Genomic DNA, 21,645 nt, shown 5'->3' with positions numbered 1-21,645 from the left:
TACCTGTACTGTGACATCACTGTGTGTATTATACCTGTACTGTGACATTGCTGTGTGTATTATACCTGTACTGTGACATCACTGTGTGTATTATCCCTGTACTGTGACATTGCTGTGTGTATTATACCTGTACTGTGACATCACTGTGTGTATTATCCCTGTACTGTGACATCTCTGTGTGTATTATCCCTGTACTGTGACATCACTGTGTGCATTATCCCTGTACTGTGACATCACTGTGTGTATTATCCCTGCACTGTGACATCGCTGTGTGTATTATACCTGTACTGTGATATCACTGTGTGTATTATCCCTGTACTGTGACATCACTGTGTGTATTATCCCTGTACTGTGACATCACTGTGTGTATTATCCCTGTACTGTGACATCGCTGTGTGTATTATCCCTGCACTGTGACATCACTGTGTGTATTATTACTGTGCTGCAACATCACTGTTTAATTTATTCCTGCACTGTGACATCACTGTGTGTATATTATCCCTGTACTGTGACATTACTGTGTGTATTATCCCTGTACTGTGACATCACTGTGTGTATTATCCCTGTACTGTGACATCACTGTGTGTATTATACCTGTACCGTGACATCACTGTGTGTATTATCCCTGCACTGTGACATTGCTGTGTGTATTATCCCTGTACTGTGACATCACTGTGTGTATTATCCCTGTACTGTGACATCACTGTGTGTATTATACCTGTACTGTGACATCCCTGTGTGTATTATCCCTGCACTGTGACATTGCTGTGTGTATTATCCCTGTACTGTGACATCACTGTGTGTATTATCCCTGCACTGTGACATCGCTGTGTGTATTATACCTGTACTGTGATATCACTGTGTGTATTATCCCTGTACTGTGACATCACTGTGTGTATTATCCCTGTACTGTGACATCACTGTGTGTATTATCCCTGTACTGTGACATCGCTGTGTGTATTATCCCTGCACTGTGACATCACTGTGTGTATTATCCCTGTACTGTGACATCACTGTGTGTATTATCCCTGTACTGTGACATCGCTGTGTGTATTATCCCTGCACTGTGACATCACTGTGTGTATTATCCCTGTACTGTGACATTACTGTGTGTATTATCCCTGTACTGTGACATCACTGTGTGTATTATCCCTGTACTGTGACATCACTGTGTGTATTATCCCTGTACTGTGACATCGCTGTGTGTATTATCCCTGCACTGTGACATCACTGTGTGTATTATCCCTGTACTGTGACATCACTGTGTGTATTATCCCTGTACCGTGACATCACTGTGTGTATTATCCCTGCACTGTGACATTGCTGTGTGTATTATCCCTGTACTGTGACATCACTGTGTGTATTATCCCTGTACTGTGACATCACTGTGTGTATTATACCTGTACTGTGACATCCCTGTGTGTATTATCCCTGCACTGTGACATCACTGTGTGTATTATCCCTGTACTGTGACATCACTGTGTGTATTATCCCTGTACTGTGACATCGCTGTGTGTATTATCCCTGCACTGTGACATCACTGTGTGTATTATCCCTGTACTGTGACATTACTGTGTGTATTATCCCTGTACTGTGACATCACTGTGTGTATTATCCCTGTACTGTGACATCACTGTGTGTATTATCCCTGTACTGTGACATCGCTGTGTGTATTATCCCTGCACTGTGACATCACTGTGTGTATTATCCCTGTACTGTGACATCACTGTGTGTATTATCCCTGTACTGTGACATCACTGTGTGTATTATCCATGTACTGTGACATCACTGTGTGTGTTATCCCTGCACTGTGACATTGCTGTGTGTATTATACCTGTACTGTGACATCACTGTGTGTATTATCCCTGTACTGTGACATTGCTGTGTGTATTATACCTGTACTGTGACATCCCTGTGTGTATTATCCCTGCACTGTGACATTGCTGTGTGTATTATACCTGTACTGTGACATCACTGTGTGTATTATCCCTGTACTGTGACATCCCTGTGTGTATTATCCCTGTACTGTGACATCACTGTGTGTATTATCCCTGTACTGTGACATTGCTGTGTGTATTATCCCTGCACTGTGACATCACTGTGTGTATTATCCCTGTACTGTGACATCACTGTGTGTATTATCCCTGTACTGTGACATCACTGTGTGTATTATACCTGTACTGTGACATTGCTGTGTGTATTATACCTGTACTGTGACATCACTGTGTGTATTATCCCTGTACTGTGACATTGCTGTGTGTATTATACCTGTACTGTGACATCCCTGTGTGTATTATCCCTGCACTGTGACATTGCTGTGTGTATTATCCCTGTACTGTGACATCACTGTGTGTATTATCCCTGCACTGTGACATCGCTGTGTGTATTATACCTGTACTGTGATATCACTGTGTGTATTATCCCTGTACTGTGACATCACTGTGTGTATTATCCCTGTACTGTGACATCACTGTGTGTATTATCCCTGTACTGTGACATCGCTGTGTGTATTATCCCTGCACTGTGACATCACTGTGTGTATTATCCCTGTACTGTGACATCACTGTGTGTATTATCCCTGTACTGTGACATCGCTGTGTGTATTATCCCTGTACTGTGACATCACTGTGTGTATTATACCTGTACCGTGACATCACTGTGTGTATTATCCCTGCACTGTGACATTGCTGTGTGTATTATCCCTGTACTGTGACATCACTGTGTGTATTATCCCTGTACTGTGACATCACTGTGTGTATTATACCTGTACTGTGACATCCCTGTGTGTATTATCCCTGCACTGTGACATTGCTGTGTGTATTATCCCTGTACTGTGACATCACTGTGTGTATTATCCCTGTACTGTGACATCGCTGTGTGTATTATCCCTGCACTGTGACATCACTGTGTGTATTATTACTGTGGTGCAACATCACTGTTTAATTTATTCCTGCACTGTGACATCACTGTGTGTATATTATCCCTGTACTGTGACATTACTGTGTGTATTATCCCTGTACTGTGACATCACTGTGTGTATTATCCCTGTACTGTGACATCACTGTGTGTATTATACCTGTACCGTGACATCACTGTGTGTATTATCCCTGCACTGTGACATTGCTGTGTGTATTATCCCTGTACTGTGACATCACTGTGTGTATTATCCCTGTACTGTGACATCACTGTGTGTATTATACCTGTACTGTGACATCCCTGTGTGTATTATCCCTGCACTGTGACATTGCTGTGTGTATTATCCCTGTACTGTGACATCACTGTGTGTATTATCCCTGCACTGTGACATCGCTGTGTGTATTATACCTATACTGTGATATCACTGTGTGTATTATCCCTGTACTGTGACATCACTGTGTGTATTATCCCTGTACTGTGACATCACTGTGTGTATTATCCCTGTACTGTGACATCGCTGTGTGTATTATCCCTGCACTGTGACATCACTGTGTGTATTATCCCTGTACTGTGACATCACTGTGTGTATTATCCCTGTACTGTGACATCGCTGTGTGTATTATCCCTGCACTGTGACATCACTGTGTGTATTATTACTGTGCTGCAACATCACTGTTTAATTTATTCCTGCACTGTGACATCACTGTGTGTATATTATCCCTGTACTGTGACATTACTGTGTGTATTATCCCTGTACTGTGACATCACTGTGTGTATTATCCCTGTACTGTGACATCACTGTGTGTATTATACCTGTACCGTGACATCACTGTGTGTATTATCCCTGCACTGTGACATTGCTGTGTGTATTATCCCTGTACTGTGACATCACTGTGTGTATTATCCCTGTACTGTGACATCACTGTGTGTATTATACCTGTACTGTGACATCCCTGTGTGTATTATCCCTGCACTGTGACATCACTGTGTGTATTATACCTGTACTGTGACATCACTGTGTGTATTATCCCTGTACTGTGACATCACTGTGTGTATTACCCCTGTACTGTGACATCACTGTGTGTATTATCCCTGTACTGTGACATTGCTGTGTGTATTATACCTGTACTGTGACATCACTGTGTGTATTATCCCTGCACTGTGACATTGCTGTGTGTATTATACCTGTACTGTGACATCACTGTGTGTATTATCCCTGTACTGTGACATCACTGTGTGTATTATCCCTGCACTGTGACATTGCTGTGTGTATTATCCCTGTACTGTGCCATCACTGTGTGTATTATCCCTGTACTGTGACATCACTGAGTGTATTATCCCTGTACTGTGATATCACTGTGTGTATTATCCCTGTACTGTGACATCACTGTGTGTATTATCCCTGTACTGTGACATCACTGTGTGTATTATACCTGTACTGTGACATCACTGTGTGTATTATCCCTGTACTGTGCCATCACTGTGTGTATTATACCTGTACTGTGCCATCACTGTGGGTATTATCTCTGTACTGTGACATCACTGTGTGTATTATCCCTGTACTGGGACATCACTGTGTGTATTATCTCTGTACTGTGACATCACTGTGTGTATTATCTCTGTATTGTGACATCACTGTGTGTATTATCTCTGTACTGTGACATCACTGTGTGTATTATGCCTGTACTGTGACATCACTGTGTGTATTATCCCTGTACTGTGACATCACTGTGTGTATTATCCCTGTATTGTGACATCACTGTGTGTATTATCCCTGTATTGTGACATCACTGTGTGTATTATCTCTGTACTGTGACATCACTGTGTGTATTATCTCTGTATTGTGACATCACTGTGTGTATTATCTCTGTACTGTGACATCACTGTGTGTATTATCCCTGTACTGTGACATCACTGTGTGTATTATACCTGTACTGTGACATCACTGTGTGTATTATCCCTGTACTGTGACATGACTGTGTGTATTATACCTGTACTGTGACATAACTGTGTGTATTATCTCTGTACTGTGACATCACTGTGTGTATTATCCCTGTACTGTGACATGACTGTGTGTATTATACCTGTACTGTGACATAACTGTGTGTATTATCCAGGGCTGGCTCCAGGTTTCAGTGGGCCCCTGGGCGACAGCGCCTCACTGGGCCCCTTAGCAGTGAACTCATGTGGTGGCATTAAAAACGCAAAACCTTAAGATACCAATATTAATATACAGCCCCCCATGCTCCGTTAATATACAGTCCCCCAGGCTCCATTAAGTAATATACACCCCCCAGCCAGAATACAGTAATTATTATACCCCCCAGGCTCCATTAATATACACCCCCCAGACAGGCTCCATTAATTAATATACCCCCCAGACAGGCTCCATTAAAAAAATACCCCCCAGACAGGCTTCATTAACTAATATACCCCCCCCCCCCAGACAGGCTCCATTAATTAATATACCCCCCCAGACAGGCTCCATTCATTTATATACCCCCCCCCCCCAGACAGGCTCCATTCATTGATATACCTTCCCCCAGACAGGCTCCATTCATTTATATACCCCCCCAGACAGGCTCCATTCATTTATATACCCCCCCAGACAGGCTCCATTAATTAATATACACCCCAGACAGGCTCCATTCATTTATATACCCCCCCAGACAGGCTCCATTAATTAATATACACCCCAGACAGGCTCCATTCATTTATATACCCCCCCAGACAGGCTCCATTAATTAATATACCCCCACAGACAGGCTCCATTAATTAATTAAATATACATTGTTAGCGGCCAGAAAAAAAAACGCTAACTTACCTGAAGCGCTGGACACTATTTGTGGGCCAATGACATCACATCCTTTAGTAATATGGCCCATTTGCTTCTCCGACTTCTTTCATCTTCCTTGGCACTCCCTGCCTGATTCATCCGGTGATAATACGATTGATAATAATTCTTTATTTATATACTGCACACAGATTACGCAGCGCTGCAAAGAGCTTGCCAGATCAGTCCCTGTCCCCAATGGGGCTCACAATCTAATCAACCTCCCAGTATGTTTTGGAGTGTGGGAGGAAACTGGAGGACCCAGAGGAAACCCATGCAAATGTGGAGAGAATACAAACTCTTTGCAGATGTTGACCCTGGGACTTGAACCCAGATCCCCAGCGCTGCAAGGCTGTAATGCCAACCACTAAGCCACTGTGCCGCCCTTGCGATTAATGTGATCACTGGACAGTCCGGGTGCTAAGAGGCTGCTACTTGGTATATCTAGCAGCACAGAAGACTGGTTGGTCCATGAATTCTGGACAGAATGCTAGCTGGATTCCATGGACCAAACACAGTGCAACGGATGGGACTCCAAACATCAGAGATTTACAGACCTTACTGTGCAGTTTTGCCCTGTAACTTAGACTGCACAGTAATGTGCAAAACTAAACCCAGACTTATAGTTCCTCAAAGGTCTTTTTTTTTTAAATACAAAGAAAAAAAACCCGGAATTAATTAAATTTAAAAGAAATCTACCATAAGGATGAAGGATTGTAAACCCAACACACTGACATACTGGTGTGTGCCCCCTCTGGAAGGATCTGCCCTTCTTTAAGCTTCTTATATTCTTGTTTTTAAGAATAAAAGACTGTTAAAATTATGCAAATGAGCCTGAGAGGATCCAGGCTCCATTAAAATGAATGGAGCCCAGAGCCCCTCAGGTTCATTTAAAAACTTTTCTTTAATAATACCAGGGAATAAGAAGCTAAAAGAGGAGCGGATCCTGCGTGAGCACACACCAGTATGTCAGTGTGTTGGGTTTACAATCCACCATCCTGGTGGTAGATGTTCTTTAAAAATACTTTTAAAATTCTAATTCATGGATTGCCGACGTAACGTTAGATACCACATCACATAGCACCTAAAACTAGTAAACTGTCTGCTTTAGGATAAAACTATATTACCTCCGTGCTTGCTTGATTCTTGGTGATAGACCCAGGCACATTACATTCATCTTATAATCCTCTTCTCACAATGGGACGGGTGCTGCCCAGTGCCCAGGGTGCCAAGAACACTGCATTGGATATTGGTATTGCGCGGGATTCATACCTGACGACTATCAGATCTCTGTGTCCTGGCGTGAACCTCATTTCATCCGCGTTCTCTCTCTGCTCCTACTCAATCATTTTGCTTGGCTTGTGCTTTGGAAGAGTCTCCAGGCTATCAGTTATGAGTTTTTGATATAGTAGGAATAACTTTTCGATGAGTTGACAGACTTTTGTAGACTTTGATAAAGAGGGCTTTTATCCAGTTTTATGTTTGCCGTCTTTCAATATATTCCTTTAATTCACTGGTCTCTGTTCTCCAAATACAACTGATCCCACGTCTTAAAGGAAACCTACATCTATGGATCTACCTATTAAGGTAGATCCGTTGGTAGGTGCATCTAACGTATGTAAGGATTGCCCTTTTTAGGGCTGATCCTTTACTCCCCTCTATCTTTTCTAATCTTGCAGATTTTCTAAAGAGGCTACTGGGGCGTGGAGTATCCGGAGCTGAGGCTACACGGCGCCGCTACGCCCCAGTAGCCTCTTTGATCCTCCTACCTAGACAACTTCAGCGCTCAGCTACAAAGAGCTGCGCGCACTCATCCACGAAGCCAGAGCTCTGTGCATGCGCAAAACACAGGACAACAGCCGGAAACTGCGCAGCATAGAGGCACAAAAGTAATCCAGCCGGATGGTGATCATTTGTACCAGTGTCTTAAAGCGACACTGGTACAATTAATCTGAGGACCCGAGTGGGCCCCCCAAGACACCGGGCCCCTGCACTTGCCCGGGTTAGCCGGGTACTGACGCCGGGCCTGCCTAGTGATTTTCCCTTAGTTTGTATAGATCACTTTAATTGTCAAGCAATTAGCAAAATCACAAAATCCCCTGTGACAGGGTCTGTGGGCACACACTTGGCATTTTGTCAGCAAATGTATTCTGATGTCATAGGAGGCTCCACCACACTTCCAGTTCTTAAGTGACTCCTATTGATTTCTCATTATCTTTGCAGTAAATGAATGTATGATTAATGTTGGCTCGTTCTAATAGGGTCGCAGTCCCATCACCGTCTCTCACTACATCAATATCCGGGCACTCGGCATAAATGTGAGCTGCGTCTCGAATCTTTATGCAAATGCCATCGTCCTATTACTAATTAGGGCAGCGCCAGGGTTCACATGTCACTGACAATACAAGGCTCATTATTTCATGTAAATGAAGAAGGGGGAGGGCCGCCACCTCCTGTAGCGCCATACAGTCATCTACTAACACATTTTCGGACGTTTCAAATGTTAAGATATTCAAGACGCGAGGAAGCGGTTGCTTTTTTATATTTTACATTTACCCCTTAAAGGGGTTTTCCCACGAAGAAATATTAGGCCCTATCCACGGGATTGGGCCTAACTTGCTGATCAGTGGGGGTCTCAGTGATGAGACCTCCGCATATTGCGAAAATGACCGATCCCTCAAACCCCTCGTCCCTCCATCTGAATAATGGAGCAGCTGCTGCACATGACTCTATGGAGCTGACGGAAATTGCCGAGCGCTGCGCCTAACTTTGCTAAATGGGAAAACCCCTTTAAAGTGAAACATTCGCCAACAACACTGTTTCCAGCACAGTTAGGATTTTTTCGGTAGCCCCACTGTTCCCGAGAAGACATAAGCAAACCCAATGTTTGGGTTCGGGATTCGGTTTCGGCCTGCCAACCCGGACTATTTGCTAGGGAGTGTCAATTTGCCAGATTGGATCTTCTGAGTACATGGGCCGACACCCGAACACAAAATGCAAACAGTGGCCCAAATTTACTAAGAGCAGTGCAGTGTGTACTATGTGCAGGGTCCTGTGTAGTGTGCAGGGGGCGCCAGATTCATGATTTGTGTCTCACGTTCTTCATGAATCCGGCACCCCCTGCACTGTTCTACAGAGTGCACCAACTTTTTTTTGGTCCACCTTTAACATGGGGCGTGTGACACAATTCTGTCGGACTTTGAATGATAAATGTGGTTCAAGGTCCGACTGAGCTCCGGAACAGAAATTTAACAGAAAGTGCACAAAACGGTTGCATGCGACACATATGTGTCGCCCGGACACTTCTTAAATACATGTGTAAGCAGTTTGCACTGAAAAAAATGTGCAAAGTCCGACAGAAAACTGGAACAAGGACCTAAGGAAATGTGCCCCATTGTCTCCACTCATCTCTATTCCTATGTAGTGAATAACATTAGTTATGGTACAGAATATGCTAAATCTTTATAGTCAGATGGGCAGTGCTTGGCTCTGTGTCCCGGCTAAAGACAGCCCACTTGACACCTGATTAGCATACTGGTGAGTAGTGGAAATGAACTGCACTGATTGGCCTTGAACAGTAACCGTGGCGATTGATTTCGGTGGCATTTCCGGTCTTCTTTAATATGTTTCATATGTTTCAATTTTAAAAAAATTGCCACCAATATGGTGGCCATGTTTCTTACATAGCCTTAAAATAGGCCCCTCTTCCATTACTGGCTGAGGTATCAGATAGGTTCCTTTTCTCTCTGTCCTAGGACTTCTGACTTGCCCATATGAATTTACCGTATACGACCAGACTTGCACCTATATTGCGCTTATATTTGGGGGTGACCATTTAGAGTCGGGCAGCTGTCGCTATGAGTGTTTAGAGCCGTTACACTGTACTACATACGCTATTTTTTATATAATTACCAGTGTACCATCGCAGAGCAGCTAATTTTGGAAACTAACTCCCGGGGTCATATCCTGATGCAAACACAAGAACTTTCTGTCAGTTCAAATTTATGAGTCATATTCTATAGTTAAAATGAGAAGTGAAAGTTCAGTTTCTGTTACAATGTAACTCAGCGAGGTAGAATGTGTCACATCAGGTAATGAGCGCTGCCAAACTGACTTTACACTGGTACAGAATAGCAAGTCTGTGGTAGATACAGTACAGACAGACAGGCAGACAGGCAGGCAGGGGTTATAGAGGAGGATAAAAATAGGATCCCATCACACAGCAGACGGGTCTATGATATATGACATGAAATGAAGCCTCCTGATTCTATAACCATGTATAACCATGTAATGTTGTCAGTCCATTCCATTCTTTTGATCCTACTTTGCCAAATATTACAAGGAAAGGGGGAAATATATGTAGGAAATGTCTATATTTTGGTGGGGGGATCCGCCATATCCTCTTTCCCCCATATTTTCCTGTATGACAACTGGCTGCAGCTGTATGTCTAAATTAATAATTCCTTTATTTATATAGTGCACACAGATTATGCAGCACTGCACAGAGTTTGCCAAATTGACCCCTATGCCCAATGGGGCTCACAATCTAATCAACCTACCAGTATGTTTTGGAGTGTGGGAGGAAACAGGAGGACCTGGAGGAGACCCACACAAATACGGAGAGAACATAAAAACTTTTTGCAGATGTTGAACTTTTTGCAGATGGACTTGAACCCCAGCGCTGCAAGGCTGTAATGCTAACCACTAAGCCACCTTGTCTGTATTTCTTTAAAGAGCATTTCTGTTTCTACTGACTCAGAAAACAGGCGGTACTGAGAACACCCGACTTACAAATGACCCCTACTTACAAATGGACCTCTGGATGTTGGTAATTTACTCTACTTTAGCCCTAGGCTATAATAGCTTTAGGAGTTATTTAGGAGACCAATAAAAATTCTGTCTGGGGTTACAATTCTAAAGTATACAGTTCCGACTTACATACAAATTCAACTTAAGAACAAACCTACAGAACCTATCTTGTACATAACTCGGGGACTACAAGTACTCTAATAGGACATTTTCAGTTGTGTTCTGTATCTCAGACCCATCCAGAAAGTCCATAGTTGCTCAGCCATGTGGTGGGTTTGCACAGCAGGACGGGCATCTCACAGCAACGTCATCCAATTTTTTTTTCACCTGTTCTGTCGGAAAGCTTTGGCAAAATCCTAACAGTCTGGGAGTCTTGTATGTGAAGTATGTTTTGACAACAAGCAGAAATTGTTAGGGAACAAATGTACTTAGCAATTTCCTGGCTGGGAGGTAATGGAGAGATTTATACCCGGCTCCTGTAGTAAACACAATTGTTCTTAGCTGAGGGCAGTGTGTGAACTAGTACAACCTCAGAAGTAGCGCCACCAACCCCGCTTTTATTTCACTAGTGGATCATAAAAAACAGAATGCTGGAAATGTATGTTTACCAAATAAACGGGTGTCTGCGTGTGACTTGTCTCCGCTCCTACAGAAGCTGCCTTGGCAGGGTGCAGCCAATGTTTGTTCTTGATAGCAAAATTATTTTTTGCTCGGTTCGGCTGCGGCCAAAACACATATTGCAATTTGTCTTTGATTCTGGGCAAGCAAGATAAAACAAGTGGGCGGGCTGGGGAAATAAAAAGAGATTTGCAGCAGCACAGAATATTTAAGGATTTATCCTATGACTAAATAGGTGTTCAACTGATTTCCTGATGTATTCCACCATATTATAGTGTATAACACTGAGCATGTTGGGCAGTTCAGAGGCTGAAGCACTCATCCAGAAGTAGGGGGTGACCCATGCTTATTTTCTAATGACCCTTTTACCTAGGCATAGGAAATTAATAAAGAAATCCTTGAATATGTCCCATGTGTCCATGATGATTGTGGTCGCACATGCTCAGTGGCTTTTTCTATTGTGCCAGGCAATAAAAATCTGATTCTTTACACCAACAGTAGAGGAAATTAGCACTGGAGTTATACCAGTTTTATTTTGTATTTTGGTCTGGTATCTGAATTTTATTTGAGGTCTTATTAACTGGTCTTTATTCTAGACTGCAATACATGTGGTTTACTTTTTGAAAAATAAATATTTTAGTATGCAGGTCAATATTCTGCAATCTTGGTTCTAGATTTTGTCCTGGACCAGGAAACATGCAATCTCAAGGTAGGGGCGAATGTTCCAGGACCCAGGAAAGGGGGACCTGATTCTTGTAGAGCTGACTATGGCCATAGGCCATGCTGGGGATGATGGGCGGCTTCCTGGAAAGTTCAGTTGGAAATCTCTTGGAAGCTGTCTGTTTACCCATCCAAGGTCCTTATAAATAGAGATCGGTGTCAGGACCCAGCCTCCCTTAGTCCCAAGACTCTTCCCTGGGCTGTAGGTCTAGCTTTTCCCAATCCCCAGTAGGTTCAATGGGATGACTATAGCAAACAATCCATATACCCCTATGAGGTCCCTAGCCACTGTCAGCAGTACCATAGGCCTAGTTTCCTTTATGTATTTTTAGGACACTGTTCAAGATTCTGTAATTAACTGAAGGGATTGATCTGGGGTCTAAATTCCCTGCTGGAGCTTCAAGGTTCCAGCAAATGTGGGATCTCAAGACATGATGGAAGTTTCAGTACCCAGGAAAGGAGGACTTGGTTCTTGTATAGCGGACTATGGCCAAAAACCATTGTGGGACTGATGGATGGCTTCTTATAAAGTTCAGTGAGAAAACTCTTGGAAGCTGTCTATGTACCCCTCTAAGACTTCAGCCTGTAGGTCCAGCTTTTCCCATTCCCCATTTGGTGCAATAGGATGACTCTAGGAAACCATCCATGTACCCCCAGACACTTTCAGCAGTACAAGATCACTTCCATAATTAATTGAAAGGTCTATGTTTAAAAAAAATATTTTTAGGACACTTGAGTAGATTCTGCAATGGACTAAAGACTTTGAACTGGGTTCTAAATTTCCTGGTGGATCTTGTAGGTATCTGGAAATGTGGCATCTCAAGACACGAGGAGAAGTTACAGAACCCCAGATAAGAGAAACTGGTTCTTGTACAGATTACTATGACCATGGACTGTGGAGGAGCAAATGGATAGCTTCCTGGATGGTTAATTCGGAAAACACTTGGAAGCTGTCCGTCTACCCCTCCATGATATCTTTGAACAGACATCAGTATCAGGCCACGGCTGCCCTTCCTGAAACTCTCCCCTGGACTGTAGGTCCAGCTTTTCCCAATTCACAGTAGATTTAGCTAGATGACTCTAGCAAGCCACCCAACTATCCAGCTGAGGTCCCCAGACACTGTCAGCAGTACCAGGTCCAGGTCCTTATAGCCCTGAGGTAAAAGATGATATAGTGTTCTGATGTAACGGAATATGAAAAGGGTTAAAGGCAGAGTGTCACACACAGATTTTTGGAGCAATAAGGTCACCGCCAAATTTTCTTGACTTATTTTATTATTATCTTTTACTTATTTCATACATCTTTTTTGGATATAGAATAGAAAGTAGTCAGGTGTAGAATTTGCCATGGTTTTTTTGGATATAGTTTAGGCTACATTCACATGACCGTATGAATTCTCCAGTCCCGTATTTACGGGCCGTATGAGCCCGTATATACGTGACGTTTTTCATCCGTATGCAGCACGTATTTAACCCGTATTTTATACGTGCCCATAGACTTTTAGGGCATACAGAACTGAAATACGGGAGAAAATAGGACATGCTCTATATTTTTTATATGGCCAGTATACGGTACAGTACGCTACAGTGTAAAAAACGGCAATATAAATGGTTGAACGTATTGTCCATTGAAATGAATGTGGCCGTATGTAACCCGTAAAAAAAAGGTACGGATACGGCCGTTTTCATACGTCCATGTGAATGTAGCCTTAGAAAGTAGTCAGGTGTAGAATTTGCCCTGGGGTTTGGGGGTGGCGAAGGATTCTTAATTTGCAACCAAAATTACGTTTTTCTTTAATGGATAGAAACATGTTATTCCAAGTTAGTTATAACTGAGAGGCGAAGCAATCGCAATGCTTAATAACATGTCTTGGCACTTAGCGTTACATCCATCATTTTTTGTAATGTCTCGTAGTGGAAGTCCTTTGACTTTAAAGAGACGGTTAGAGGATTAGACTGTAAATACCGGAACATTACATGTTAGTCTTCAGGATCAACACCTTTAAATGCTTGAAACAATATCAGTTGAATCAAGGACACTTCATAAATCTAGATTAAGTGTCCTTATCTCACTGTAATAAATAGTAACAACACCAAATACTGAGACCAGCAGATGTCTTCCATATAAACCTTCATTACGCGCCTACAATACATATCTATTTATATGGGGTAATCCTCATAGCTACAGTATAATGTTCTGAGATTAAGGACTACACTAATATTTTGGTGAAATGGTGGCCATCCACCATTGTTCTTTCCCACAACTGGGGTTTGGGTAGAAGTACTCAGCTGGCCATGTTGGTAAACATATTTAAGGTGTACCTAGGACCACTGCAGGTGGAGTTTTTGTCAGTCCATCCCTTTTGTTCCTTAAAATAATCAAGTTTTAAATTGATTTATCAGAGGTGGAAATGGAAGTCTGGTAAGATACATGTAACGGGCTGAGCGGGAAATATAGAAGCATAGTCAAACAATTTAGAGGCCATATAGCATCTCATACTGTAGAAAGTTAGGTCAGGTTAGGTGTAGGTTTTAGACTTGGTTCATATTGCGTTTAGTTTGTCTCTGTTATAACGGTATGTAGGAGGATTTTCAATGTATCCTTACAACAGAGGGCTAGGACGTATCCCACTATATGCACATACAGCGTAGTCATATGTAGTCTTGTTCCTCCCCCGAGAAACCGGGAGGAGGAGTGAACATTGGCAGCAGCCAGTAATTGATGTAACAGGGCTTGTTAGGACAGTTACATAACTGGAAACCTCCAAGAATGTATGCTCAGCGGACGCCAGGGGTGGATGCAATACTTTGGCCTCTGTACCAATGGCCTCTGCTGAGAAGGGGGGAGCAGAATGGAAAGACATGACTTGCTTCATCTTTCCATCCGATGTTTTCCCATGTGACGTATACTGTGATGCAGGATGGGCAAAAGGATGCCTCAGACTACCAGTATATGTCTATGTATATGTTCAGTGTGTGAGCTAGGATCTTTCCTGGCATATACCCTGAATGTATACATATAATGTGGTGTGAATGTAGCCTTAGTAGCCTTGACATGGAAGTAAAAAGGAAGTAATGACAAACCTCTTATGAAGCTAGCACTTTTGGCTTTTAGGGTTTAAAACACTTTAGGGTGTTGTTCGTGTACCCCAACCGTTATCCCATCTCTACCAACCCGGTAGACCAGAAGAAGGAAGACTCATCGACGGAGCCAGAAAAATGTTGTCAATTACAAATATAAGTTTAAAAAAACACAACGCAATGCAAAATAATGAAGAACGGCTTTTCCAGATTTGTGGGGTGATCATGTAGCTAAATCAAAGACTACTAGAGATAGATGTGCGAGAAGTCTTAGGCCAAAATTGAACTTCACAACTCTATTCACTTTGGGGCTTTTGTTAGTCCCTGTAATGTAGTTAGGGGATAAATGTCTGTAGCGGAAAAAAATATTAATTTCCCAAGTGCTAAGAGAATTAAAGGGAATCTGTCATCAGCAATTGGCCTAATAAACCACTGGTAGTATATTGCCAGGCAGCATAACAACTTCTAGTTTTTGTTTATTTCATCCTCCAATGTGATGGTATCATCTAGAAAATGAACTTTGAAGTGAGATGTAAATTAATTGTATAAAGTCAAGGAGGTGGAGAGTTTAATAATGAAGTCAAGGTGGGAGCTCTGAACACCTCCGCCTCTGTGATATGCATCATGTATCTTCATGAGATCTGGTTAGTGATGTCTCTGGATATAGGATCATCAATTAAAGCAAATTAGGCTTTTTGAGGAAGAGAGAGCTTGACTTCAGTGTTAAAATCTCCGCCTCCTTGACTTTATACAACCGATTTACATCTCACTTCAAAGTTGATTTTCTGAATGATGCAATCACACTAGGCCATGAAAGAAGCATGATCTGGAAGGTGTTCAGCTGCTTGGCAACATACTGGTAGTGGTTTATTAGGTCAATTTCTGATGACAGGTTCCCTTTAAGAGACAGACGGTGGTGGTCCATGGGCCACATAACCAGGGCATTGAGCAGAAGCTAGATACACTAGGTATAATTATAGACATTACATACATAAGATCATCCTGGGTTCTCACCCCACAAACATTATTGTAAAACATGCCCTTGTTTCAGGCACATCAGGCTGGCACCTGGCACCAGAAGGTATCATCCTTCTTTTTCGTCCTATTCAATAAAACCTATAAATGTGGTGGGCGATCCGCGCCAGCTCTGTCTACACTATGCAAACATTTATATAAACGCTCCAAGCGCCGGGTCTCGTACTCCGTACATCGCTGCTTAAATAAACTTCACATTGTTCTAAATCCAGAACAAATTACTTTTTTTACGGAACCTGTTGCCAAACAAACTGTAACCAAAGTTATGATTCTAATTTCTGTCTAAAGCTAATTAAGAATCTTTGCCTCCCATCTGCCAGGCATTGAATGAAATGTCAATGAAAACTTCCAAAAACATGGGTGGTCTCGTTAAAAAATGATGCATGAAATAGTAATAAAACCCGCGCGTGCGGCTTCACATGTTTTGCAGGGAATAAATGAGACTTCGGTGCAGAGACTTTGGATAAAAGGTTTATTACACAGTTTGGTTTTTCTTTTTCCACACAGGCTCCGGCATACTCACATTTATCACATGTGCTTATTGTAAAAACTCAGTGAAAATGTCAGTTCAGATTATACTCCACTACATATAAGGGGCTGGCACCCAAAGGCTCAAAGGAAATCTACCACCAAAATCCATCACAATAAACCCGGGACACTAACTCATAGATCCAGGCACCGGGACTGTGATAATCCTCTAAAATCAAAATTTAAAATTATCCTGATGAAACTGAAAGACTCCTGGGGCGGTTCCCAGAGCACTTCCATGTTGCATCTTCACAGCCTTTCAGGCTCTTTAGCATAAATTAAGAAAGAAGCAGACCATGGATAACAAATATAAGAAGATTACCACAGTAAAGGTGCCTGAATCTATGAGTAATGTCACCTGGTTTATCCTGCTTGAGTTTGATGGTAGATTTCTGCAGCACCCCATGCCAAGGCAAAGGTAGGCTGGTAGTTGCGAATAGCGCCCTCCCCAGGTAAGGAGCTGTTAGGGTGAGTCATGAATCCTCTAAGATGTTTCTAGAATTGAGATATTGGGACTCATTTACTTACCCAGTCGCGATCCAGCGCCGCGTTCTCCAACGAGGATTTGGGTTCTGCCGGGATTCACTAAGGTTGTGCGCCAGATATCCAGCAGGTGTCGCTGCTGCACCGAGGTCCGCCGGAGTTCACATTCTTCGTCCCGGTGCATGTAAGTGCTTGATCTTGCAACACTTTTCGTTTTTCAAATTCCGCTTTTTTTCGAATCCGTCGAAGCCCCCCGATTTTGAAAGCCAAAATCCGATCGCCTGCACCAAAATCCCGGCGGAATTCAGCGCAAAACTGAAAATTCCGGGAAACCCGACGAAAATGCGTCCGTAGTAAATGAGCCCCATTGTGTAGATACTGCCTGGCAAGGCAACAGTTAATTGTGTTATGTGATTATCCAATGGTGTTTCTGTAACACAAGCTGGAAGGTGATTGGAGAGGTGCTACCACCTGACCAGGGAGTATATAAACCCCTGCTGGGCTGAAGCAGGTGGTTCAGTTCAGTCTTGGTCAGTCTGTTCAGGCAGACTGCAGAGTCAAGAGAGAGTGAGCAGCACACCTTCAGTGCTGCCACAGCCATTAACCCCAGGAACTTGTAGTGCCTCAGGCCTACTACTTAGCACACAGGGCAATTCCAGAAATTTTAGCCCAGGACTGCGGTTTCCCCCACTTGGACTCAGTTCTCAACCAGCCCAGCCTGCATCTACTATCAGGCTTCACGCACGCAGGCCCCCAAGAGAAGCCTAGGCCCAGGTGGGGGGTGTTGCATTTCCTAAGCAAAATGGTGACAAAATGGTCACCAGGAATGTCATTTTTAGCTGGTGACAGGTTCCAATAGTCTATGCTGTGCGGTTTTTAAAAAACTGGTATATGGAAGGGTTTCCATTTAGGACACAGCTCCTACACTTTTATAATCTGTCTCGTGATTGCTCCACACACATTCACGTTCAGCTTAGCTGAGTTTGCGTTTTCTTTTGGAAGAGAGGGAAATAAGCTGCTGCCAGACACTTGTTATCTCAATGGGAACAGAGGTCCAGAGCTATAATTATCATCAAGCCAGGAGTTCACATACACTTAAAAGACATCTACCACCAGGATGAAGGATTGTAAACCATGAACACTGACATACTGGTGTGTTCCCCTTCTGGCAGGATCTGTTCTACTTTTATCTTCTGGCTTTTAAAATCGTACATACGATTCTGAGGAGCTCCGAGCTCTATAGGTGTTAATGGACCCTGGAGCCCCACAGGCTCATTTGCATAATTTTAAAGTCTTTTTTTTCTTAAAGAAATGGGGAATAAGAAGCTAAAAGAAGAGTGTTTTACTGCAAATGGAGGCACACATCAGTATGTCAGTGTGCTTGGTTTACAACCCTTCTTCCTGGTGGTAGATGTCCTTTGAGATAGTTGGACATATCAACTGAGCAGATGTTTTTTTTTAGACTTGAGTTCTGCAGAGACTTAGGTGTCAGGAGCAAGGCAAAGAAGTGCAGGGTGCAGGTCCTCCACTATGGGCTCAACTCCCTACTGTAAAGCATAACCTAAGTTAAATGTGCTGAAGTCATAACAAGTAGCAGGAAGGGTGAAACTCTGTGCCCAGTAACATTTTGACTCCTCAGCTCCACTGGACTTATCTTTGAGGAGTCAAAGACCTATCTTCCCCTACCAGGGAGGTAGAGGGGGGAGGTGTGGTGGACATAGTGTGGCGCACTGATGAACCGTGTGAACAGAACATTTGCCCTGTCTACATGACGCCTTCGCTATATATTAGTAGCAATGTTTACTCTCCCTTAAAGTGGAAGTGACTCCCGGCCAAAATTCTAGAATATGTATAAATGTCTTAGACGTTTCATCCCTTCCTGTACACATGAAAGGAGATGCTTCCATATACAGCCGCTATACCACAGCTAAAGAATCTTACCTACAGAACAAGGTTCTAATTCCAAATTCTAAGACATTTCACATGTTTCATTTGTTTGCTTCTTGTAGTCTCACGGTCCAGTAACAAAGCCTGAAGCGAAGCCTCCAGCATTGTACCTCCCCTCGGGAATAACAATAAGCTACAATCTTCTATTTCCCTTGTGCCTTAACACTGTAGAATATGTGATCTCCTCCATCAATAGTCACCATGCCGTCTCTAACATTTATTATATAAAGCCTTCTTAAAGGGGTGTTCTATTAATAGAACATTTTATACACTTATTATTATCGCTATCATTGTTATATGCTGAGAAGCAGGGAGCTTGCATTGTGCTGCCCATTTCTTGTGTTCCTTCTTATTCTGCAGTCCAGACCCTGACCTTCACATCTACATTCTGTTTCTTGCTTACGATGTGAATGGTAATTTTGTGTTTTGCAGCATTCCTGATAGATGTCCTGCTATCCATTTATCTTGTTGCTTGTTTTCATCTTTTTCTTTATCCTTTAACTTTTATCCTCATTTTTGTCCCATTATTAACCTTGATTTGCTCTGAGAACTATTGGGTCTACTGACCATTTCATCCATCAAAGTCTTCACCAACATCAGTCCGATGGCGGGTCTTCTATCCTCACAAGCCATGAAAAGGCATTTCTTTGATCTTCATTCAAGCGATTGCAATGTACTCTTCAGTTTAGTGGACTTAAATGTACTTCTTTGGACTCAAGTTTATTTTTAGGGGGAAATTCAATGAATTTCATAATATTCCTTTATACTTGTTTTCTTTTTCTAAAATATCCAAATCCATCTACTTTCTTTCATAAAGCCATTCCCAGAGTCCTGCTACTACCAGCTCTCTTCTGTCATCACCTGCTACTTCGGTTTCTGGAATAGAGATACCAGGTGCCATTGTTAATAGAGATTACTTTAAGGTGTAAGTGGACTGGCCACATCACTAAGAGTCTTCTTTAACACCTTCAGCTATGGTGATAAAAAATACTTGAAAAAACTTGATAAAATTTGGAAAATACTTGTAAAAACTAGATAAAATTTGTAAGGGTCAGTACAGTTTTATTTGGTACTTAGGATAATATATGAAGATAAGAAGCATATGGGAAACTTTGGCCATCAATTATTTACACCTTGAATGCCAGGTCCTGCTACCTCAGGGTCATGTCCTTGTCTTGTTTTCAAGCCATTGGGGCTCATTTACTCAGGGTCCGAATCGCGCACTTTTGTCGTGTTTCCCGACGATTTCCGATTTGCACCGAATTGCCCCGGGATTTTGGTGCACGTGATCGGATTGTGGCGCATCGGCACCGGCTTTCACACGACAGAAATCAGGGCATGGCCATCGGACAACCCGACGGATTCGTAAAAACCACAGAATTTTAAAAAGAATTTGTGTCGCAAGATCAGCACTTACATGCACTGGGAAGAAGGTGAACTCTGGCGGACCTCGACGCAGCAGCGACACCTGGTGGATATCAGGCGCACGGACCTTAGTGAATCCCGGCAGACCCGAATCAGCGTCGGAGACTGGACCGGGTAAGTAAATGTGCCCCACTATGTATGTGAGTATGTGTATGTACTACAAATACAAAACAGCAGCAAAAATTAGCAGAACATCAAATGAAGAGTAACTACCTCTGCGGCCAGCAATAGGTGACCCTTTTAGCTGGTGTCCCCAGTGGGTAGCTGGCCCAATAGAACTGCTTACATGAAAGCCTTGAAGTGTGTATAGAACGTGTCTTGTCCAGCTCAGGAAGTATGCACAAGCCGTTAGACTATACTTCCCTAAACCAAAAACATAAGAAACTTGTTCGGTCAATCATATTAGTAGTTCTCATGTCAGTAATAGGGTTATTTATCATTTTGCAGATTCCTTGGAACCGTTGAATGTCTATTTTTGGAGCCAATCATATTCATTAAAGTGCCTTTGGCCCTTTAGTGAATGTTCTTATGGTATATTTTTTCAAAATGTCTCAAAATGCATAAAAAGTCCCAGCGCATACATCAGCAGGGGAAGAAGACGGATAAGTACAAGAACACAGTCCCAACTGTGAACCATGGGGGTGGAAATATCATACTTTGGTGGTCCTTTTTAGCAGAGAGACAGGACACCTGCACCGTATTGAAGTAGGATGGATCAGACCAAATATCATGACATTTTTGACGAACAACCTCCTTTCCTCATTAAAAGCATGAACAAAAACATATATCCAAGGCAACTAAGGAGTGGCTGGGGAGTGACTAAGAAGCATTTCAAGGTCTACTAGTGGCCCATCAAGTCCTCAGGCCTGAACCCAATTGAAAATCTATAGAGGGAGCCAAACTTCAAAGAAGTTGCCACCAACAATCCTAAAATATCTTGAGGGTCTATATGGAGGAGTGGGCCAAATCCCTGCTACAGTGTGTACAAACTACAAGAACTACTGGAAACATCCAACCTCTGTAATTGCAAACAAAGGTTTCTCCACCAAATATTTCTTGAATTTATTTTTAAATTTTATCTCTCACATTCGAAGTGAACCTATGGAAAAAATATCTCTACATTCTTCACATTGCATGTGTACTTATTTTACTATACACTGTGCACTGTGTTCTCAGTAAATGCGCCCTTGTACGTAGTAATCTTCCTCTTGTGCCAAGTCCTAGAGTGGATTCACTTCATTGTGAGGGGG

Source organism: Engystomops pustulosus, chromosome 5 (assembly GCF_040894005.1).
Source record: "Engystomops pustulosus chromosome 5, aEngPut4.maternal, whole genome shotgun sequence".
Lineage (NCBI taxonomy): Eukaryota > Metazoa > Chordata > Amphibia > Anura > Leptodactylidae > Engystomops > Engystomops pustulosus.
This window is presented reverse-complemented; position numbering follows the sequence as displayed.